Source organism: Notamacropus eugenii, chromosome 1 (genome assembly GCF_028372415.1).
Source record: "Notamacropus eugenii isolate mMacEug1 chromosome 1, mMacEug1.pri_v2, whole genome shotgun sequence".
NCBI classification, from domain to species: Eukaryota; Metazoa; Chordata; class Mammalia; order Diprotodontia; family Macropodidae; genus Notamacropus; species Notamacropus eugenii.
Window position 1 is genome coordinate 484,313,568 of NC_092872.1, and position 25,621 is coordinate 484,339,188.

The 25,621-nt window shown below is 38.8% G+C and overlaps 1 protein-coding gene across 4 annotated transcripts in view; it reads right to left on the bottom strand.

Moving 5' to 3' along the window:
- The window catches only part of SETX (senataxin), a 90,811-nt gene extending 71,012 nt beyond the window's left edge, over positions 1-19,799 (bottom strand). For 2 of the 4 annotated variants that reach the window (XM_072632781.1, XM_072632778.1), the window contains exon 1: positions 14,659-14,855. The gene's annotated coding sequence lies outside the window, so the exon portion shown is untranslated. Of the gene's footprint in view, positions 1-14,209; positions 14,460-14,658; positions 14,856-19,775 lie in introns of those variants that run through there. The other 2 variants (XM_072632780.1, XM_072632779.1) reach the window with 2 other exon arrangements.
- Positions 19,800-25,621: the final 5,822 nt, after the last annotated feature.

The window sequence follows — 25,621 nt, forward strand, 5'->3', positions numbered from 1 at the left end:
AGGTACAGAATGAAAAATACATTTTCAGACATGACCAAAACCACACACACACAAATTTGTTTCAAAGGAGAGCTTTCATTAGGAAAGGGAGGAATATTGTGGGAGAAATGCAAGGTAATGATAGTGGTGTGAAAGAAAAATGAAAAAGGCCATCAAGGAAACACATAAAAACATAAAATAGAAGTAAATTCAAAAAAGGTTACTATAGTAGTGACATATACATATAACACATATATAGTATATATAGTAGTTACTATAGTTGTTGTCCTTCATCTTCGAAGAGGACCAAAATGACATCACCATGATAAAGTGAAATTTCAGTGTGTCCAATTGTGGCTGATCACACCAATATGACCTCAGAATGCTTTACCACAGGTTGGGTACAGATAGTCCATTTGAACATTTGGGGTGGATAGCCCAGATTTGCGTATCCTGTGTTTACTTTGTGCTGTCTCAATTCTGCTTTGCTCAAAGAGCAGAGAACCCTTTCTGATGTGGGCACGCCATGTTGAGTGGTCCTGTGCCAGTGTCTCCCATGTTGCACAGTCAAATCCAAAGTTCTTGAAAGAGACCTTGAGAGTATCCTTGTATCGCTTCTTCTGGCCACCCCCACTGTGACTGCCTGCCCCATGCAAGTTCTCCATCAAACAGTCTTTTCGGCAAGTGCACATTTTGCATTTGAACAATGTGGCCAGCCCCTTGAATGGTAAGTGAACTTAGAAATTCTTCCATATTTCAATGCAGGTCTTGCACAAAGGCTGTTGTGTCCCCCAAATGAACTCAGACCTTGAAGACATGATAAATCCCACACAAACATGGAACATCTGCTGCCTTAAGAACCTAGCCAGTTCTCCAAGGAAAAACATCACGTATGTACTCCATCGTGAGAGGTTTGGCTACCCTCTCGATGGACAACATACAGGAGAGTTGGCAATTAGCCTCTTTGTTAGAAGTCAGCCTTCTTTGTTTGGAAGGGTTTATTAGGTCTCTGTTCTGAGGAGAACTTTGGAATCTCACCCATGGAGAAGATGCTCTGCCTGGGACCCCTTGCTCCCAATTCAGCTCCTGAAAGCTGTATCCCGGGATTCTCCAGCTGAGAAAATTCAGGAGTTGGTGTCTCCCTGGATTGGTGATGTTTTTCTATTTCCTCTTATATCTATATTAGTATTGCTATAATTATATTAGTATTAGAATATATTAATTATTGCTCTAAACTGTCTGTGCATTTGCCTTTTCTGTAAATCAATAAAATATCCAGCTTCTTCTCAAGTGTGTCTTATTGTAGGTGTGAATCCAAACCATAAATTTTCTTGATCATACACCCATCAGAGTTGCACTCTCTGAAGCGTAGTTTGACTGCTTGGCAGTTCAGCTTGAACAAGGACTTCAGTGTCTAGTACCTTATCCTACCAGGTGATCCTCAGAATCTTCCTAAGACAGTTCAAATGGAAGAAATTCAGCTTCCTGGCACGGCGCTAGTAGACTGCCCAGTTTCACAAGCATGTAACAATGAGGTCAGCATAATGGCTCTGTAGACTTTCAGTTTGGTAGTCTAATACCTCTTCTCTCCCAAACGTTACTTTGGAGCCTCTCAAACAATGAGCTAACTCTGGCAATGCGTGCATTAACCTCATTGTCAATGTGTACATCCCTGGAAAGTGTACTACCAAGGTAAGGGAACTTATTTACAGCATTTGAAACTTCTCCATTTGCTGTAACCGACGGTTCCACTATGTGACTAGACTAAGTGACTGTAAGAAGAGACAGACAAGATGTGAGAGTAACAAAGGCAATGTGTGGTGCAGAGTGCTGGACAGATCACAGATATCCTTCCCAAGGTAAATATTCAAAATCATCAAAAGCACCACCCCTAAGGCAAAATGACTACCAGAACAATTAATGTCAACAAATTAGAGCTCTTCTCTGAGTGTGAACAGTTTGCTGCTAACTTGGAGGGAAAGTTAAGCCAACACACGGTTGGGCAACAGTGGAGTAGAAAAGGAGTGGTCAGTCTTCAGAGATTTGGTGTATAGCATTGCATTTGCTCACCTGGGTCAGAACACTCACAAACACCAAGACTGGTTTGATGAAAATGATGGGGAAATTCAGAAGCTGCTAAATGAAAAATGAGAACTCCACAGGATTCACCAGCAGGATAGTTCATCTACCTCTAAGAAGTCAGCATTTAATTCCATCAAAAGCAAAGTACAAGCAAAGCTTAGAGAGATGCAGGATTCCTGGCTCAGTAAGAAGGCAGATGAAATTCAGTTTTATGCTAATAGTAACAATCCAAAGTGTTTTTATGATTCCCTGAAAGCTATTTATGGACCAAAAACCTATGGTGAATCACAACTACTTAGTGCTGATGGAGCCACATTGATTAGTGATAAGAACATTGTCTTAGAGAGATGGGCTGAACGCTTCCATAGTGTTCTCAACAGACTATCATCAATCAATGCTGAGGCTACTGACCGTTTACCTCATGTTGAAGTCAATCCCTCCTTAACTGAATTTCCAACTGAAGAAGAGGTTTTGAGGGCCATTAGGCTCCTTTCATGTGGCAAAGCACCTAATGCTGATTCTATTTCAGCTGAGATTTACAAGGTAGGGGGACCACTGCTCATTCAAAAGCTGACTGAAATTTTCCAGGTTATATGGCAAAAGGAGGTTATCCCCAAGGAGTTCAAGGATGCCTCCACTATCCATCTCTATAAAGGTAAAGGGAATAGATTGTTCTGTGACAATCACAGGGGGATCTCTTAGTCATTGCTGGCAAAATTCTTGCTAGAATTCTCTTTAATAGGCTGATCCTTCACCTGGAAGATGGTCATATACCTGAGAGCTAGTGCGGCTTTAGAAAGGGCCGAGGAACAGTCAATGTGATGTTTGCTGCCTAACAACTCCAGGAGAAATGCCAGGAGCAGAACAGAGGTCTGTACACAACATTTGTAAGATGTGACCAAGGCCTTTGACACTGTTAGTGGTGAGGGCTTATGGAAAATGATGTCAAAATTTGGTTCCCCAGAAAAGTTCATCAATATTGTACATCAATTTCATGATGGCATATTTGCCTGGATTCTGGATAATGGACAAAGCTCTTGTGCCTTCTCAGTCACCAATGGAGTGAAATAGGGCTGTGTGCTTCCTCCCATGCTTTTTAGCATGTTTTCAGCCATGTTGACAAATGCTTTCAATGAAGATGAACACAGCATCAAGGTCAACTACCATACTGATGGTAGGTTCTTCAATTTGAAAAGGCTACAAGCCAAGACCAAAATGGAGAGAGTGTTGATGTATGATTTTCTGTTTGCAGATGATTGTGCACTCTATGCAGCCTCTGAAGCTGAGATGCAACAAAGTATGGATCAATTTTCTGCTGCTGCTAATTTTGGCCTAATAATTAACACTAAGAAAACACAGGTGTTCCATCAGCCACCACCACATTATCCATACGTAGTAGTTACTAACTATATAAAGTCAATGTATACATAAAAAAAACAAGCTGTAGATTTATGGTTTCCTATACTATCCTCTTTCTCTCTACTTTGCGTATTAAGTTGTTTGAGACTGCTATTCCTCAAATTCGCAATTTTTAAAATTACTTAAAAATTCAAGACTTCCTGCCAAGATGAATGCCTGAACAAGTGGCAGACCACCCAACTCCTCCCTTCCCTACTACAACAAAACCTGGATATTTACACCTAACTGAATTATGATCAGGAAATCCAATAAGAAACTACATTAAGTGACTTCTACCCCAGAACTGTAACCCCTCACCAAAAAAAATCAGTCAAAAAGAACAGGAATAGGATTAAGACAGGGGAGTTCCCTCTAACACAACCAGCATGTTGTATAGCTACAAGGGTCTGTGTCTAGAAGACAGCAAGAGTGGCTTCCCTGTGAAATCTCCTAGGTAATCAGAAAGCCCCAAGGGGATCTTGGAAATCTTGTAGAATAGAAGCAGACAGTATGATCTTATTGACCAGCATAGTGCCCCAGTGCTTACACTTGGATCATCTATGCCCAAGGACTTTAACATTCTTAAAATACTAGAAAGGGCCTGACGATCTAGCAGTCTGAACCTCAAGAATTCAGGGAGGCCTTACCCCAAGAAGTCAGCTCAAGAATTAACAGCAAGATCAACCAAGACTCCACCTAAAAGTGCAGCAGGTGTGAAGACTGAACCAATTCAGAAACTAAAGCAGGAGAAATGAGTAAATCAAAGAAAAAAGCAACCAGTAACAAGAGTTACTGCAACTCTAATTCCATAACACTGCAAACAGAGACTTAAAGGAGGTAAAAATGGATTTTCCACAAAGACTACAAAGGTACATAGAAGAAATTAGTAAGAAATCTTTAAAAATGAGATAAAAGCTCTGGAAGAAAGAATAAATAATTTAGAATAAAAAGTGCTAAAACTCACCTAAGAAATACACCCCCTAAAACTAGAATAGACCAAATAGAAATGATGAAGAGATCATTTTAGAGAGTAGATCTGATCTGTTTCACCTATGCTTATCTGTTAAAGAAGGGGTTTTTCCCTTTACTTCTCTCACTTTTTAATGGGGAAGGGAGGGTCTAGAATACAATGAGGATTAGCAATAATAATGCAGAAAAGTGGGCTATTATAACATTTTTTTAAATTGCACAAACAAGAACAATTTTGAAAGTAATGTGTAGAATTATGTACTTTTTTAAAAGGAAACAAAAATAAATAGATTTAAAGTTTCATATAGAATCCTTTTTTTGTGTTCTGCTGTATATGTGGAAATGCTTAGTTAGTGTTTAAGTTCATAATGAAAAGAATTTCAAGAACAAATTAAAAATTAAAAAGTGAAGGTAACTCAGTGGTAAGTATAGTCACAGAATGTGAAACTGACTTACTAATAGGTCTGTAATTATACTACGGCACAATTGTAAAATTTTACACAGTTCTCTTTCAGAAACAGGGAAAAAAGGATTAGGGAAAACTAGTGACATTTATATAAAACTCATGCATAGGGCCCTAATTGAGATTAACAATTTAGATACAATTTCTATATTCTAAATAAATTTTACTTCATTGTCCACCAACTTTGAGGTCAGAAAAGCTAGTTTTATTTTACTTTTAAAGTTGTTTTTAAAGGCAATACTGCAAATTTCATCTTTTTAGGTGTTTAACTTCCAGATCTCAAATTATATGATAAAGCAATAATTGCTAAACTATCTGATACTGGTTAAAAATAGAAAAGTAGCCCAGCTAGATAAAAAAAATCGGAAACAAACTAAATAATTCAGTTTTTAATAATTTAAGAATACAAATTGTTTGGGAAATAATCCCTGAGTTAATAAGAATTGCTAGGAAAACTGGGGAGCAGTTTGGTAGAAATTAGGCTTAGATCAACATCTTACACCATTAATACTACAAGCTCAAAATAGATAACCTGAATTTTAAAGGCTGTACCAACAAAGGCCATTATAGAAAAGTGGTCAAAAAACATGTGAACAAATATTTCTCCAAAAAATCTCGAACTATTAACAACAAGACAGAATGTTACAAATCACTAATAAGAAAAATGTAAATCAAAATAACCCTGTGTTTTTATGTCCCAATCAAAATATTAGCAAAGAAAAGATTAAAACAGCTAATTTTGGAGGGGCTGTAGAAAGCCAAGTATGTTTATGTGTAACTGGTAGAGCTGTGAATTGGTACAACTATTTTGGGAAACAATTTAGAATTATGCAAATAAAGTGATGAAAATGTCCATACCTTTAGAAGCAGATTCCATTGTTAAGCATAAGTCCCAAGAAGGTCAATAACAAAGAGCAAGGCACCTTACATATGAAACTATTTATAATAACATTCTTCATGATAAGCAAAGAATTGAAAACAAAGTAGACGTCCACCAACTGGATAATGACTAAACAAATTACAATATGTGAATGTAATAGAATATAACTGGACTACAAGAAACAATGAGCAAGACGAATAGGGAAACACTGAATTCAGGACAGAATAATACATTGTGAAGTAAGCAAAGTGAAAAAACAATTTACACAATGATTACAGCAATGTAAATGGAAAGACTAGTAACCACAAAAAAATCAAAAATAAATGTTTGTGAAACTACAAATATGATTGGGTCCAATGAAGAGATATGAATAGGTACCTCTCCCCCACCCCCCTGCTCCTCTGCAGAGGTTGGAGCCCAAGGGTGTGAATCATTGCGTATGTTAGATTTTTTTCCCAAGTATTGACCAGTTTTGCTGGACTTTTTCCTTCTTCCTCTTTAAAAAAAAAAAATCTTTGTTATAAAAGATGGTTCTGTGGGGACAAGGGGAGAGGATAGAAGGAGAAATCTAAGCAATGAAAAAACAAATGTTATCTAAAAATTTTTTTTAATAAATTATATAAAAAAGATGTAAGTAGAGGGAAGACTAACTATATAACAGTTCAGTTTCATATATATAATCCCTTTTCCTTTGTATATTGAATGGCTTGTGTGTTGATAATTTTTTAATTAAAAAATTAAAATGTTATGGTGGAATACTACTGCACTGTAAGAAATGGCAAGCAGGTTGGTTTAGAAAAACATAGAAAGACTTGCATGAAATAATGCAGAATGAAACAAGCAGAACCAAGAAAATGTTGTATATAGCAACAGCAATATTGTTTGAAGACTTGTTGTATTTGTCCTTTGTTCTTGAAGAGGACCATGACATCAAGATGATGACATGACTTGCAGTTGACTTTGATATGAGTGAGGGAGGGCTGCAAATGACTAAGCTACTCCGAGTAATATGATCATTCAAAGCAACTACAAAGGACTTAGAAAGGAAAATGCTATCTCACCTCCAAAGAAAGAACTGATATATATAGAAGTATGGTTCCACACATATATATCTACATAAAATGTTGGCGTTCTTTAATGCAGGGTTGGGAGGGATGGAAGGAAGGAGAAAATTCAGAATTCAAAATGTAACAAATAATTTTTTGACAAAGTCAATTTCAACTACGTAAAACTGAAAAGCTTTTGCAGTGACAAAATCAATGCAAGTAGTAAAAAGAAGCTAAAATGGGTAAAAATCTTTGTAACAAATATCTCTGATAAAAGTCAGATAGGAAAAATATGTAAGAAAGTAACACAAATACATTAAGATCAAGAGCAATACTAAATGGACAAGTAGTCAAAAGATATAAACAAAATGTTCTCAAAAAAAGAACTATAAAATATTAACAACTGTATTAAAAACTTCCAAATCACTAAAAACAGTAATAATAATAGTAAAGGAAATCCAAACTCTGAGGTTTTACCTCATGCTTAGTAAATTACAATGACGAAAGATGGAAATAGTGTTGCAGAGGCTATGGAAAGACACACTAAACTCTTACACTGTTGGCTTAACTCTAAAGTGGTCCAACCATTCTGGAAAGCAATTTGGAAGCATAATTTTAAAAAAAAAAGGCCTGAAATGTCCATACCTGGAAGTTCGGGCATAACCCATGGAATTCCAGCACTGGAACATAGCCAAATTAGATAAAAAATAGAATGAGAGGTCCCACATAAACTAAATAAAATATCTATCTCCCAGGACTGCTGTGGTAAAATGAAATAAGGCACTTTGTAAGCCTGGTAAGTGCTATATAAATGCTAGCTATTATTGTTGTTGTCCTTTCTACTGCAGTAAAGAACTGGAAACAAAATCACATGGGTAATGGTTATGCACAACGTCTGTAAGAGCAAATGGTAAATTTTAAAATGGTAAATTTTTAAAAAAAAAAAAACTCTGACCCATCATGTTATTATAATGGCACAGATTTGTCCTATGGATGAGAAAATATACCTCCCTATCTTATTTGGAAGAAATTATGGAAATGAAACACTTCTGTGTACTTTCAGACTTCCTTGAAGTGTCAGTTTTGCTTTGTCACATGGATGACATTGACAAGTGAAAGTAATGATACAAAAACAAAAGTTAGTATTTACAAAGTTTGGGAAGCAGGTCAAAGTTCCTCCCCAAAGGTCCTACAAAATAGATCTAGAAAACAAATTCTAACAAGGAAATCCAAGAAAAAAATCACAGTGAGTCATTTTGCTAGCCAAGTTTGGCATAAGGAAATAAGTACACAGAGGTCTGCAGGGGATCAGGAACAGGCTGTATACCAGGGCCAAGCAGAGGTCTCATATGAGGGTACTTGGGGACAAGTGCCAACTGGCAACTTTGTCACTCACTACCCAGTTCCAGTCATATATCCAGGGCAGACTGAGGAAGGGGTCTGTGCCTACCCCCACTACTGCCCCCTTCACCCTAGTACAGCCCTGGGGCTGTGTACCAAGAAAGGAACAGATTCAGAAGTAAGCAGCATCAATGAGACTTAGTTATCAAGAGAAAAGCAAAGGTCACAGTTGTAGCTTCCAGCCCAGGTTGAAGCCTGCATAGAAATAAATCAGGGCAAGAAGCCCAGGCCAAAGGCAAGCTTACAGTTTGATCACTCTGAACTAGCAGAGTTTCCCCACTGGCTGACTATGAACAAGGCTAGCAGCAGCCCTGATGATTGGACCCAAACCCAAGTCAGAAACTTGCAGAGCTCAGACCAGGGGGACAGCAATCAGACTTTACCCTGGATCATACCTCCTTGGGAGCACTGAAAGTTTGCAGGGTCATGGCCTCTCCCTGAGATTCAGCAATAATACAACACTTAATACCCCCAAAAAAGCAGTAACAGGATCAGTCCAGACCTTCTTCCAGAAGTGTGGTCTCCAGCCCTAATGTCAAGTCCAAAAGAAGAACGAGCAAATCAAAAAAGAATTTTACCATAAAGAAATAATTATGGCAGCAGAGATGCTCAAGACATAAACACAGAAGAGAATGACTCTAAAGCATCTATAAGCAAAGCCTCAGAGAAAAAATGTGGCCACAAAATCAATTACAATTCCTAGAAAAGATGGATAATTTTTTTAAAAAAAAGTTTTGTCAATGAAAGGAGAGCTGGAGGAAAAAATGGGAAAAGAAATGAGAACCAAGAAATAAAAAACTGGAAAGGTAATTAACAACTTGGCAGAAGAGGTACAAAACTTTGCCCAAGCAACAAACTCCTTGAAAATTAGAATGGACAAAATATAAGCCAATGACTCCATGAGACAACAAGAAATATTAAAATAAAGTCAAAAGACTGAAAAAAAAGAAGAAAATCTGAGGCTATTTCATAGCAAAAAAACAATCGATCTGGGGAAAAGATCATTAGACTATGTGAATGTCATGGTCAAAACATGAGCCTAGACATCTGATTTCAAGAAATCTTAAAAGAAAACTGCCCCAATATCTCAGGAACTAGAAGGCAAAGTGGAAATAGAAAGAATTCACTGGTTATCTCCTGAAGGAAAACTCAAAGGGACATTACACTAAAAATCCAGAGCTTCCAGGTCTAAGAGAAAATACTGCAAAAGCAACTAGAAAGAAAGAATTCAAATATCCAGGCACCACAGACAGAATCACACATGATTTAACAGTCCAAAAAGGGGCAACAGCTTGGAATATTCCAAAAGACAAATGACATGGTCTTATAGTCAAAAATAACTTAGCTAGAAAAAACTGAGTGTAATGCTATAAGGGGAAAAAAAAGAACTTTAATGAAAGAGGACTTCCAAACATTCCTGATGAAAAAACTGGAGCTGCACAAAAACTTTGAAGTTCAAACACAAGCTAAGAGAAACGTAAAAAGGTAAACATGAACAATTTTAAGAGATTAAATAAGGATAAACTGCTTACATTCTAATATGGAAAAATGATACATGTGTCCCCACTGAAGCCCATCATCACTGGGGATCAGAGAGGGAGTCTAATTAGCAGAAGGCCTGTAAGTCAATGTTATCTTGATCCTATGAATGGGAAAAAGTAAAACACTGGGGAAGAGAAGGAAGGGGATTAATAAAGGAAAGAAAGGTTAAAATTTATCTCATTTAATCAGGATGAGCTAGTAGACATCTAAACAAACAAGGAGGGGATAGAGGAAGCAGCTGATACTTCAAACGAATTCTTATCTGAAGTAGTTAAAAGACTGAAGAATACATATATACATGAAGAGCTTGTATTCGTAACAAAAACTTCTCACTAAACAGGAAAAGAAGAAAGAGGAAAGAGAAAGGGAAATTAGTGGGAAGATGGAGTAAGGAAGGAATTAATCCAAGCATGTTGACAGCTTTTTTTTTTGAGGGGACAAAGAATGGGAATAAGAAGATACCTATCAATTGGGGAATGGCTGAGTTATAATAAATGAATATCATGGAATACTATTGTGCTATAAGAAATGATGGAGATGGTTTCAAAGAAATCTGAGATTTACATGAATTGATATAGAATGAAGTGAACAAAAACTGAACAATTTATATAGTGACAATATGATAATGACAATTTTGAAATAATTAGGAACTCTGATCAGAGTAATCAAAACTATGATTTCAGATGACTTACGATGAAGCATGCCACTCACCTCCTAATAAAGAGGTGAAGGATGTAAGCATGTGGAATGATTTTTTTTTTTGCACATGGCCAATGTGGAAATTTGTTTTGCTTAACTATAGATACATTTATAAAAGGGATTTGTTTTTCTTTCATTCAGTGGAGCAAGGTGGTGAGGATGAGAAGGAAAGAAGGTGGGTTTTTGACAATTTTAAAAAAGAACTAAGAGAAACAGGCAAGTTTAATCTTAAAACAATTACACAACAATTGCCCAAAAGTGGAATGTGCTGCCTTGAAAGGCTACTAGTAATTTTCCTTCAGAAAGAGAGTCTTGAGAGTCCAATTTTAGGAATTTTTTTTTTGATACATCCAATGTAGGAATTTGTTTTGCTTAACTATGACATGTTAGTAATGGGTTTTGTTTTTCTTACTTCATCATGAGCTGGTGGTGGGAGAGGAGAAATATAGGAAGGAGAGAACGCAGACCTGAAAACAAAATAGTTTTTAAAAAAAATTTTTGCAAGCTTTTGGAAAGAGAAAAGCAGATTTTGGACACTCCAGAGGCTGTCTATTTTCTTGGGTTGCTGCCAACACTGACTGGTTCTTTGGAGAAAGAATTAGGAAGATTCTGGTGAGATTTGAAGTGTTTCAAAGGAAGTGACCTCAGGTACAGCAGCATACATAATCTAAAAAAAAATTTCAAAATTAAGATAAAAAGATTACAAGGGTACTTGCTAATAAGCCAGTACCATTTACACTTTCAAATCAGTAATTCTGTAAGACTTCTACATATATTTTTACATACAAACATTTTTATACCATGTAAAGATTAGCTTTCTCCTCAACTAAATCTTAAGGGAGCAGGATGGGGCACTGAAAAGTTAAGAGACTTGCCTAGGGCTGAAAACCCACCCCCCCAAAAGTCTGAACTCTGAGACCAGCTTTCTGACTAACTCAGTTGGCATAAACATATACTTCTTTGGCCATATGTTTACTTTATAAAAAAGACACTGATCATTATTTTTAATCTAGTAGTGTTCCTGCATATCACATCTCTTTAAAAATTGTTTATTGACAGGATGCTTTCAATTATCTACATTTTGTTTTTATGTGCCGAAGACAGGGGTCTTATTTTTTATGGGGATGAATCTAAATATAATCTCTCGAATAGAAAAAAATCACAGAATGTCAAGAGATGGAAGGACTTCCAAAGTGATTTTGTCCAATCTTTAACTTGCTACTGTACTTAATAGGTATTACTTTTGTTACATTTAGTTGCTTATTTGTCATTTCCCTTTATTATACTGAATTTCATGAGGGCAGGGATGTTTTCCTTAAACCTTTCAATGCAATTCCATATTTATTATGCACTTATTGTATGTAGATAGTGGACTCTACTAAGCCCTAAGGAAAGAAATATGAAATTTAGATAAGTTACTGTCCTCATGGTTTCCAGTGTAGGAGGAAAAACATAACTATAATGTGCAAGCTAATATATAATTACATTAGCTAGGTTCATAATAAAGTGTTATATGAAGTACTGAGGGGTGATATAATGTGAAGGGAATTCAGTGAAGGACTTATAATAGGTAAAGTGGAAAGGAGTATAGTCCAGGCACTATATACAGTGAAGATACAAGGTTAGATAAGTATAGGGTATATTGATAAAAGAGGAGCTGTTAGGTTCAATTTGGCAGTGGGAAAGGGAGTAATGAGATAATATTTCACATTTGGATATCACTTTAAGATTTATAAAAAGACAAAACTGCAAATATAGGAGGATTCCAGATTGCTGAAGGTCTTGAATGCCACATCTGGGAATCTGACTTTACTCAGCAAAAATAGGAAGCTGCTAAATATTTTTAAATGGAGACATGACATACAGAAGTATCAATGGCATAAAGCATAGACTGGAGGATGGAAAAGGTGGATAAAGACTCATACTGTAATAGGTAGATTGGTCAATATGAGGCCTATACAAAGATGGATGCAGTAGAAAGATGAGACAAATTCAAGATGATGAACTGAATTGAACCCTCTGGCTTTACAGACTAGAAAACTAGGGCCCAGAAAGGAGTGAACTGCCTAAAGTCACAGATTCAGAACAAGAACCCAGGCCTGCAGATATAACCCGTATGGTAATCTACTACACCAGAGACGTCAAACACATTGCACCTCAAAATTCTAGAACTGCAGCTAAACCAGATTCAAATGTTCACCATTTTAATTAAGAAAAATTAACATAACAAATAAAACACAACACAGTACAGATGTTAATTTGTGGTTTTCTAAGTCAATATGCCACCCACAGGGATCCTTTTCTATTTGAGTTTGATACTACTGCACCATGTATATGTGTATGTGTGTACACACACACACACACACACATACACACATATATACCCACACACACCATCCACTGTAAAATCAGCTGTAGAAAGAATACTGGATTTGTAGTCTGAAGGCAGGTAAATGTATCATCTAAAACATTTGACATGATTTACAATCTGGAGAACAGGATTCAAATCTTGGCTCCAACACGCTCACTAATTGCAACTATGGGCAAGCCAGTTTCTCAATCTATAAAATGAGGATAATAATCTTTACAAGATCAACCTCAGAGTTGTTTCCAGGAAAGTGTTATATAAATGTCATTATAGCTACAAACAGAATCACAATGGTTAACATTCACAGAGCTTTTTTTTAATTTATAAAGGACTTTGAATATATCAATTTGATATAATGACTTAAGCCTCAGTAAAGGCTCAGCATAACTGGAAAAGGAGACGGGATGTCATGTTCAGAGAGATAACAAGTGCACAGCCTGAGTGCTGCCCTGGTTTTTATGAACCTAAAGAAGTCCTTCAGCCTATCCTGCAGATCCCTACATGGAGGGCTTACGGAAAGAGAATCAAAGAGCTATGGTGAGAATTTAAATCCACAAATATTTATTAAATACCTCCTAAGTATAAGGCACTATGCTAGCGGCTAGGGATTGAAAAGACAAAAATGCAATAGCCCCTGCGTCCTGGACGCCTTCGGCAATTTGGTGAATGGCCCCCTTCTCAGAAAGTTGTTTATACAAAATTTCGGTCAGATTATTAGTTGAAATAAAGATGTAATTTTTTTCCCCCATCCAAGCTCACAGCACCCCGGAAATCTACGGGCCCGGGTTAAGAACCTCTATTCTAGGCACTTCCATCTACAGGGTATAAACCCATAGTAAGAGGATCGTGGTTCCACTGCCGGATAAAATAACATAAAACAGGACATACACAGGCTGGTGCCTTCTGCCGAGTGTGGTGTAGGACTAGAATAAAGAAAACCAGGGTTCCTGTATCAGCTTTGATAACATACTAGCTGGGTGACCTTAGGGAAGTCACTGCACCTGTGAGACTAAGTTTCCTCATTCGTAAAACGGGGGCAACCTTGTAAAGACTGACTGCAAATCGCACAAGTTAGCTGCGGATCTGCCTCTGGCAGAGGAGTTTCCTCAGAAAGGGCTCCCCACACCGCTGACAAAAAAAAAGGCAAAAATGGGAAGAATCCCTTCACCGTAGCTCACAGGATGGTTAAGGAAAGCACATAAGAAACCTTAAAACGCCGGAAACAGAGATGCGGTGAGGTCTGTTTGGATGCCTACCCCACCCCCACCCTCACGCCGCGGCCGTCCCGCCCCCGCCGGAGTCCATCCTCCCCCGCGGGGTAGGCGCCCAAAACCCCGCCCCAGCCCAGGCCGGCGCCTGCATCCCAGCCCGGAAACCCTCACCAGCCCTCGGGCGGGTACCCGCCACTTCAAGAGAGGGAAACGCCACAAAGTCCGTCGTAGTGCGGGGCCCCCAGCCCGGAGGAAGGACGGGCGGGGAAAGGGAGCCCCAGTCTTAGCCTCAGGAGAAAATGCCTCAGTCGAGGGAAGAGAGCGCGCGCGCCCGCGCCCAAGGGGAGGGAAGCAAAGGGGAGGGGAAAGGGGCGTGGCCCAAGTAGCACGCGGTCCGCGCATGCGGACTTTAACTCCTCCCCCTCCCCCCCACACCTAGGCCTCTAGAACACCCGTTACCAAGAGAGCCCCATCTCCCCATCCTCTTCTCGGCCGCTGCACGCGTGCGCACAGGCGCGTGGCCTTTCGTTTCGCTCCCCACCTCCGAGCGGCCCGTAGAGCCACACCACCCACGTCCACCCATCCCCACCCCCACCTCCAGTTGTGCTTTTTCTCCTTACCTGACTAAGACTTTACTCACTCACTCACTCGGCTTCACCTCCTTCCACCGCTACCCCGTCGCCATGCCGGGGCTCGAGCCTGGCTGAGGAAGCGGCGAAGGGGTGGGGGAGGGGAGAAAAAAGGACTAGAGCTGGCTTCATCCGGAAGTCTGGCTGCCGGGGGCGCGCGCGCCTCTGGTCCCGCCCCTTCCCCGCCCACCTCACGGCGTGGACGCTGCCCTGGATAAGCCCGGCCCTCAGTCTTTTTTTATTATTAATTTTATTTTTTATGGTAGAAATAATCATTAACTTGAACATTTCCGTATATAAAGAATGCCCAGAAAAGAAGGACTGTACATGAAATTGTGGCCCACTCGTTTTCTTTTCTTAAGGGTCCGTTCCATTGACCATGCCAACTAAGGAAACCCTGCTCCTTAACGACCTCGATTCTGGTTTGGGCACTGTTTAAATGTTTCAAAAAGACAACTTTTTTCCTTTTTTTGCGTCGCTGCCCAGCGACTTTTGGAGCGGGGTAAAAGACCAGGGTGTCCTGAGTCTGAAATTGACCTTTGGAACTTACACCCGTGTGATTCCGGGCAGGTCAAGGAAGCCCAGTGTGCCTCAGTTTGCCCGTCTGTAAAATGAGGATAATAGAGCGTCTGCTTCCCAGGGTCGCTGTGAGAATCGAAGGAGGCAGCTGGAAAGTGGCGGAACCCAAACTTCCAGTCCTCAGTAAAACACCCCAGTGATCCATGTGGTCCCTAAGCGATTGAATCCAAGACCTTTGCTCACCAAGGCAAGGCTCAGGGGCTGGGGGGGGTTAAGCCTTGGGGGAACCCTAGGAGGTTCCTTCAGAAGCACAGACATCCCTCTGGTTGGCTAGTCTTCCGAAGGGGTCCAGTGGTAGGCTAAGGGCAGTGCCCCTCAACCCTAACCACTTTTGTCAGTCAGCCTTAGTTACAGGCATCTCAGCAGAAGCTTTCCACAGCCTTTAAACACCAGCGTCTGAGCAGTAGTGTCCTACTGGGCCGAGAAAGATGTGGTTTCAAGGCAGTAGTCCCTCACAGGGTTGTAAGTTGGTGAGGCAGGTGAACCTTTCTTCAAGCGTAAGATACTTAAGAGCAATGGGGGTGGGGCACAAATAAATTCTTTTAACATGCCGTACTAACATAGTATGAATTTAACTATAAAATCAAACATGATCGTCAATACATGGTGGCTTAATTAATCATAACTCTAACAGTATTAACTAACGTAACCAGTTCAAACTTAATAATTGCTTAACTCACTAACAACATGATCAAGGATACCCATCAAGTCACAAAGAACTAAGTAAATACTGATGAAGTTGAGCCGGGGTATCAACATGGTCTGCACATAGTGCTATATAATAAATATTAGCTATTATTATCATCCTCATTGAAACCTCTGGCTTCAAAATAAGTATAATCAAGTCAATCTATCAATCAGTATGCATTTATCATATATAGTTTATATTATATATTTATACTGTAGGCTATTCCTATGTGTCAGGCACTTTGATTATTGCTAAGGATAGAAAGAAAGGAAAAAGACAGTTCCTGCTCTCAAGTGGGTTGTGGTGGGATGGGGGAGACAATAGGCAAACTACGATGTCCATTGAAGACATAACCAGAATAAGACTGGCTTCTGTCTGAAAGTGTCTCTTATCCATCGCCTCTGGTGAGACATGGGAGGAAGGCTTAGTTTCATTCTTAGTTTTCTGATGTCATAATTGGTCACAGAATGCAAAGATCAGCATTCTGAACATCACCTTGGGCATTGTTCTGCTCTGCTTGCTTCACTTGGCCTAAGATCACATGACTCTTGCTAGGTTGGGGGGGGTGTCTGTAATTTTTAGTACCCCATTACATTTATTCAGCCATTACCGAGTTGATGGGTACCCACTTTGCTTCCAGTTCTTTGGTATAACAAAAACGTTGTTATGAGTATGTATGTACCTATATATGTATGTATCTATCATCTAGATGGCCCCTTTCATTCTGTCCTTGACCTCTTTGGGGTCCTTTTTTTCCCTCCTAGTCTTTTGGAGAAAGAAATGGCAAACCACTACAGCGTCTTTGCCAAGAAAACCCCAAATGGGACAGGATTGAAACAACTAAACAACAACATACATGTCTTTAAAGGAGAGAAGGAATAAGTACACAGAAAGAAATGAAAGGAGAAATGAATGAGGGAGGGCCAGACAAGTGGGAGTTGCAGTTGACGGTGACTTGAACCAACAGCTAATAGAGTTTTTTCCCTTTAAGGAAATCTCTGCTCTAGCCCAAAAATTTACCCCACCTAGACTATGTAGGTGGAGTTGTTGCCCCTCCACCCCCACCCATTCAGTTGTAAGGGTGGGGGAGGGTAGATCCTTTGTTTAAATTACCCAAGGCTGGGGGTGGTCTGGATAAATGACATAATCAAAGTTACAGGTCTATCTCGCATAATAATATTTATTCTTCTCATTAATTGTTAACTAATTCGAGTCGATTGCCACCCTAAGGAACACCCACTCTTTTAGGGGTATATAATCATTAAATGGGTTCCATGAGGAGTCTCTGGCATTCAAGAGTGCCACTGAGTCCTTTTATTAAATATCTGCTAGCATAATTAATAAAATGATTAATTACCCAGAAATTGATTTTCCTTAAATTTTTTATACATCACATGGGAAAAGTCTACGTCAGGGAAGAACTTCTTATATTGTCATACATTTAACTTCCTGGAAGGTTGGGTTTTCGCTTCCTCTTAGACTCATTAGGCAAGCCTCAGGACATCATCATTTAAAAATTTTCTGAGAGTCTGGTTTTCTGCTCCCACTCCTTTCTTAATTGCTTTAAGTTGCCTTCTTCCACCTTTCAGTATCCCTAGTTTCCTTGAAAACTCGGCTAAATTCTACATCCCCCAGCAGCTTGTGTCTCCCTCTACCCCCCACATGTATCTGTATTTATTTTGAATACTTACATATGTTTACATTTTCTTTCTGAATAGAAAGCAGGCTCTTTAGGGAGAGGTATTTAATTTTTATCTTTGTATTCCCAGTGCCTGGCACATAGTAGGCACCTAAAATTCACATGATAATATTAATTCACAAAAACTAACAAAGTGTGGCACTCATTTATTTGAAAAACCATAGCACTGAAAATAATATGAGTAAAGCTGTTTATTTGAAATCTAGAGCTAGCATGATTTGTAATGGAGAAAACTGGAAACGTTTGTAGAAAAAGATCTTGCATAAAGCAAACATGCCAACTATCTCTGCTATTACTTGGCATAGTGCTAGAAACATTAATTATAGGAATAAGATAGGAAAAACATCTTGAGGAAATAAGTATATACCAAGAAAAGGAAAAATTCTCTTTGCCAAAAATGTTTTACTTTAAAGAACCCTAGAGAATCAATGAAAAAATGGAAAATACAAATAATTTGAATAAATTTTCAGGAAACAAATTCATAAAAATCATTAACCTTTCTGTAAATTACCAACAAAACCCAGGAGGGAGAAAGAGAAATTCCATTTAAGATAAAATTAACCAGCCATGACACATGAAGGATTTATATACATACAATTGCAATTTTCTTAATAGAAATTCAAGAAATAATTGGAAAGATATTCATATTCATGGTTAGCCCAGAACTTCTCTAAAGATTTAATACATACTAATTCATTGCTGGAGGGAAGGTAGTCTCTATGAATTTTTACTGTCAGAGATTAATACAACAAAAGTTAAAGAATGTTTGCAACAGAAAATTATCCAAGCATTCACGGATAGGTGCTACTGCCAATGACCATCAACATTCAGAGATATGGTAAAAACTGATTTACTATATACTTAGCTTAGACTCATTGTATACAAAAATCAGTGAGCAGTTTTAGCCTTATATGGTTCTATTTCAACTTTATATAGGTTTTGTTACATGAGCAATATGGACATAATAGAATTTTACATAAGGCAGAAGGGGAGGTTAATGATTTACCTAAAGAACAGATTTACACAAAGAAAGCAGATAAGAGGATCTCTATCAGGCAATTAACGTGAAACTAAGTCAATAAACACCAGCTAGAATTTATCTAAGTTTTTTTGTCAGTTTGATTATGTAGGCTCTGGCTAGTTATGTGATCTGCTCATCTTAAGTAAATGGTAATAATAAAGCTGAGCACCATCATGAGAAAAAACTGGAATCATATCACATTAACACCACTTAGAATAAAATAAAGAGTCCAATTAATTGTCTGTCACACTTCATAGATTTGTAGGCAGCTAGGAGAGACCTGGACATAGAATCAGGAAGATCTGAGTTCAAATCCTGCCTGAGATATTGATTAGCTGCCACTTCACCCTAGGCAAGTCACTTAATCTCTCTGTTCCTCAGTTTCCTCATCTGTAAAGTGGAGATAATAATAGTACCTACTTCACAGGTTTGTTATGAAGCTATAATGATATAATACTTGCAGAGTGCTTTGCAAACCTTTAGTGCTAAATAAATGTTAGCTATTAGTTAGAGGAAGAAGGAACCTTAAAGGCCATTTAGCCTAAACAACATAATATATTAATAACAGAAACAGTTATAAACTTGTGTTCTCAATGATTGAGAGAATGTATGAATAAATCACGGCGTATAAGTTAGTCAGTAAACATTTATTAAGTGTCCACAGTGTGCCAGGTACTATGTTAAGCACACAGGATACAAATATAAAAAGAGACAGTGTCTGCCTTCAAGGACCTTACAACTGAATTTTGTTGTTCAATCACGTCCAACTCTTTGTGACCACTTTGGGGGCTTTCTTGTCAAAGATATTGGAGAGGTTTGCCATTACCTTCCCAAGCTCATTTTACAGATGAGGAAACTGAGACAACCAAGGTTAAATGTCTTCCAGCTAAAGGCTGAAGCCAGATATGAATTCAGATCTTTCTGACTCCAGGCCTGGCCACTCTATCCACTGTGCCATCAAGATGCCCTTACAATCTAATAGAGGAAGACAAAACACAAAAAGAAGGAAAAACAGAGAGGGATGGGGAGGTACCTGGATCAGAGTTATGTTGGAAACATAAACCAGAGAAGTCCAAAAGTAGTGCGGCCAGGTGAGAAATGAGATGTCCCAGCAAACTTACCTCTCTCTCCATAAGTGAAGTTTTGCAATTCATTCTCCCCTTCCCCGCCTTTAACTCCTCTCCAATCAGAGAGGCAGAGGGTAATAATGGGGATAGAATACCAAGACTGATGAGATCTCATAGGATGATGAGGTCAGCAGTCAGTAAGAGAAAGTCCCAAGTAGTTCAGTCAAGTGAGAAATGAATAGTGAATATTGTTACGCTATAAGGAAGGGAGAATTCAAAGGAAAATGAATTTAAAGACATTCAAAGGAATGTGATAACTACATGAAACCAAACGAGCAATGTCACAGTGAATACAGCCATGTAAATAAAGACATTAAACAACCAAAGAAAATACTATTTAGTACAATAGATTATGCCAGTAAAGACGTTTAAGAATTGTAAACAAGTCCAGAAATCTCTAGAATGCTTCTGTGCTAAAAGGGAAAGAGAAAACTATTGGGGTCCCCTGAGTCTCACCAGAAAGTAGTTTACCTAGAGGAACAAGAAGAGATAAACTAAGGGATTGAGGGATAAAAACTCTAAAGAAGAAGAGAGAAAAGTATTTTTTCAAGCCAGACTCCATCCAAACAAAGGGGAGGAGAGGGGAAGGAGAGATCTTTTTTGGGAAGGTGGGTGGGTAGGTGAAAGCTGGACTGAAATATTTATTCTGGAAAACAATTTAAATTAAACCAGACAAATTAATAAATTATTCATACATTTTCACTCTGATACTTACCAGTTACATGACCCCGGGCAAATCACTTAATTTCCTTCTTCCTCAGTTCTTCCATCTGTAAAATAGGGACCATAATAACACCTCCTTCTAAGGTTTGTTGGGATAAAGTGAGATACTTGTAAAATGTTTTGTAAACCTCAAAGCACTATAAATGTTAGCTTTTAATATTATATTATCCCAATATAATAATATTATATTATATTAATATTATATTATAATACTATATTAGAAAATACCCATGTGTAAAAATCTATAACAGTACTATTTGTGAAGACAAAAACCTGGAAGCAAAATACAGGTCCAGGGACTGAGAAATGGTTGAATGATCTGTAATGTGTGGATATGATGGAATTTTACTGTGCTAATGATACATTTGAGGAATCTGAGAAAAATGGAAAGATTTGTGTGAAGTGTTGCAGAGTGAAGGCAGAACTAAAATACTGGTTGTTGTTCTTTGTTTTTGAAGAGGACCAAAATGACACCACTGTGCTAGAGTCAAATTTCAATGTCAGACCAATACAAGCCACAGGTTGGGCACACATAGTCTGTGTGAACATTTGAGTGGATAGTCTAAATTTGCATATCCTGTGTTTCCTTTGTGCTGTTTCATTTCTGCTTAGCTCATAGAGCATAGAACCTTCACTGATGTGGGCACACCATGCTGAGCGGTCCTGTGCTGATGGGGTGCTTCTTGGACCCCAATTCTAAAATCACATTTCTCTCTAAAAATCACATTTCTACCTAGCCTCAAAACACTATCCCAGGCATTTTCTCCCTAGCCCAAAGATACAACCTGCCCTAGCAAAACTTTTATTTCTTTTCCTGATATAGTTGCCAGCTGCACCTATAGAACTTATTAGTCTGAACCAGCTGTGTACTGGCTGAACAGGCTGTGTCATAATAACATTTACTACTCACTGACCAATCATATTTATCCTAGACTTAGATATACATATATTCCCTGACATTTATCTTGTCTAACAAGACATTGATGAGAACAGCCTGGTGTTACTTAGTCCTGACCATTAGTTGACTTAGTCATGTTTCAGTCCTAAAACCACTCTTCCATGTAGCCCCCCAGCCCCGGGCTATTTCCCAAAGAACTCTGGGTAAAATTGTTGGTTGTTGTTGTGTTCATCCTTCATATTTGAAGACCATGACATCAGAGAAAGGATGACATGACTTACACTTGACTTTGTTTTGAGTGAGGGAGGGCTGGCAAGGTCACCAGCCTCACTTTCTCCTCCTGAGCCACCTGGATCCAGTGACCAGATATTCATCAGGATGAATGGAGATAGCCCAGAATGCATTGAGAGAGCTTGGCCTTTTTAGGCTAGACCTTTTCAGGTGCTCACTTAGAGGGAGGTAATGCCCATTCAGTGAATAGGCCTCTTTAAAAAGTAGTCAGGGAATGGCCCCTTTAATGAGCAAAAAAAAAAAATAACTAAATTGAGCTGGGAGGGAAAGAGAAATTGTTACTACTGATAATCACTCTAAGCCAGCCATTAAGAGGAGATTGGGCAGGGACCTATTGTTGTCCAACCTATAAGCTTCAGAGTACACTGGGCTTAAGGTTTTGGAAATGGGAAGAAAGACAGAAAGAAAGAGAGAAAGAAGGAAAGAAAAAAAGAAAGACATCTGGCCAGTAAACCCCAAGTTAACTGGGCATCCTTGGACCATCCAAATTTACCTTCCTTTGGAGAGGAGAAGGAAGAGGAAAGGGAGACAGAAAGGAGAGGATGAGCTGGGTTAACCAGATAGCTGAGACCCCACTCAGGCAGCTCGGTCTACTTACAGGTTGTGTTTGTCCTTCGTTTTCAAAGAAGATCATGACATCACAGCAATGAAGACATGACTTGCACTTGACTTTGTTTTGAGTGAGTGAGGGCTGTGCAAGGTCACCAGCCTCACTTTCTCCTTCTGGGTAAAATACTTGAGAGTGAGATCTGAACAGTAGATACTAAAAGTACATTTTCCTTTAAGAACTAACCACTCTTTAACCACAGCTTAATCCAGCCCTGAATCACCTAGTTAGCATATTTGGCACATGTTTTACTATAGAAACTTTTCCTGTACCTCTCTAAGGTTGCAGGTTCCCTAAGAACTCTTGACCACTGAAAAGTGTAATAAATCTTTACCTTGACCTCAAGAATGCTTGAGTGTGTGAATTCGTCTCCAGATGGCCCACACAGGGAACTCTGGTCTTGGAGTTCTTGTACCCCTATCTCTCCAGCCGTCATCAGTGGCAATCTCTCGCATGTCACACAATCAATTTCAAAGTTCTTAAGCAAGACATTGAGAGTGTCTTTGTATCATTTCTTCTGACCATCATGTGAATGCTTGCCCTGCGTGAGTTCTCCGTAAAACAGTAAGCTTACGTTTTATATTCGAACAACATGGCCAGCCCATCAGAGGGCTTCTCTCTGAAGGAGAATGTGAATGCTTGGGGTGTGGCATGTGTTCAGGGAAGACTAGTACCTCTGGAGTGAGGGCTGCTTTCCACCTCTGGTGTCCACCTGTTCCACCTAACTCTGCCTGTGGCTCCAAGAAGCTGTAACATGCACAGCGGTTACACCCCAGTAAACCAAGAACTAATCAAGAATTAAAATAACATCAACCAAGGACAACAATGTAAATAAAGACAATATTGTTATTCTTCAGTCATGTCTGATTCTTCATGATCCCATCTGGTGTTGTCTTGGCAGAGACACTACAGTGGTTTGCCCTTTCCTTCTCCAGTTCATATTACAGATAAGGAACTTAGGTAAACAGGGTTAAGTGGCTTGCCCAGGGTCATACAGCTAATAAATGTCTGAGATCAAATTTGACCTCATGAACATGAGTGTTCCTGATTTCAAGCCCAGTGCTCTATCCACTGTGCCACCTCGCTTCAACAGCCTATACAAGATTACGGGCTAACAACACAAGTCAGATACAATGGACAATGCTTGGCACCAGACTACCAAAGTTAAAGCACACATTCTTTTTTTTTGTTGTGAAAGGTATAAACAGGTTTGAAGCCTTTCAGTTATCCACAACCTGGTTTAGCCCATCTGCCAAGCCAGTTTTACCAGGGTGTGGCCCCTGTGTGTGCTACAACTTCTGACGTTAATTCAGCAATATTTTTCTAAAAATCTTCAGTGAGTGTTCTGTATCCTGAGCATATGAAGACTTCCTTCAGTGGAATGGCCAGATGAAAACGTGCCATAAAGGCGACGAAAGGATGTGCTGTGCAGTGCTTAGAGCCTGGTGGGACCTCAGAGACTCCAAGGTCGTCCCCTGGGTCTTAGGCAATTGCCAGTCATCTTGACTTTTGTCTGGTCACTAAACTTTGATGACTGTGGAAGAGAGAGTGAGGCTGAAGAAAGGTTTTGTGCAGCTCTGCCTCCCTTTGATCCAGTCCATCCTAAAAGTTGAGATGTCATCCTGTGAAGTCATTGATCCTATTTGAAAATGAAAGTTGAACAGTAACTACAAAGGGCTAAACAGTTTTATTTGGAAGACTTCAAAGATTCAAGGCAGTGACTAAATTCCAAGGTTGGACCTAGACTTCCTTTCTTCTAATAAGCAGGAAACCTCAAAAGTGGAAATGATTAGTTCTATAGGTCAGCCATAATCATTCAGTCAGCACTTTTGCTAAACTGTCCTTTTTGTTGTGGGGTTTGTTTGGGTGTTTGTGGGGTAGTATCTGCTGTGTCTAAATTAAATGTGTCAGTACTTTAAAGTTATTATACTTTTTGCTTCTTTTAACAACCTATAACAAGCTTAGGGTTATAAGTGCAATTATTTGTCATCACTTTTTTGTATTATTGTGTTTTTGAGTTTTGTTTTGCTTTTACTGCTGTTCTATTTTATACACGTATTTGAATACTTCTACGTGTCAATTATTCAACTGACAAACATTTATTACGTCTGTATTATGTTTCAGGCACTTTGAAAGTACTGGCAATACAAAGGCAAAAAACAAAACAGTTCCTTATTTCAATGGAGACTCTAGACATGTTAGCTTGCATTCTAGAGTGGGGGAAAAATGAACATTTATAAATACAAAATGAATAAAAAATAATTTGGTGGGAGAAACATTAACAATTGGGGGCATCAGAGAAGGAACTTGAGGTGAACTATGAGGAAGCTAGGGTTTCTTCCAAGTGTTGCCCAAACTGGAATAAAATGTAACTGAGAAATATTTAACAAAATAAATAAAATATAATAAAACATAGGTAATATCACATTTTAAAATTAAATCAATATCTGGCCTGCAGAGGTTCATGTGTGCAGTTTAGCAGCCTCCCCTTTTCTTGGAGTTTGACATGATTTTTCTAAGAGGTTGTGGAGGGATGGAAGTACACTGCAGGTATGAAAGATACAAAGGCAGAGAGAAAGGAGCTAAGAGTGTTGTGTGGCAAGAACAGGGAGTAGATCTATTTGGCTAAACCACAGGATGTGTGAAGGGGAGTGATATTGTGAGAAATGATTAAACTTTCATTTTCTCAAAAATCATGTTACACGTAATTTGTGAAACCCAAGGAGTTATATATGTCTGAAATTCTCTCACTTATTGGTTATTTACAGCTAGTACAGGAAATAAACTGGATGTATAAAATGTAGTTGGGGATGCTGCTTCTGCCTACAGAACAGATATTTCTTTGTTTTCTGACTAAACCCAGAGAATGTCTCTTCCTTTGAAGCTCTATGAAGGATGAGGCACCTTAACCCAAGATACTATCTTGAGTCATGGGACTTTTCTTATCTATGTTAGGTTATGTTCATAGTAAGGGAAACACAGGTATCCTGAGTTGTATTTTCAGTGACACTTTTGTCAACTTTCTTATCAATTGAGAAAATTCATATGGAGATCATAAATCTGAATGATGCAGACATCCTGAGTTGGAATTGTTCTAGAAAGTATTTAGGGCTTGAAATGTGGGGAATAGGAAATGTAAACAGGGGCAGAGACTCACATGTATGTGTGTGTGGGTGTGGATTAGGCATTTGGGATAGGCTGTAAATCCTGCAGTACTCAATCAACAGGGAACCAGAGGAGGGATTTGCATTCAGGACAGGAAAGTAAGAGATTGTGTTTTTGCACTGCATTGGTGCTTATCACCCATTCTTGCAGCAAGAA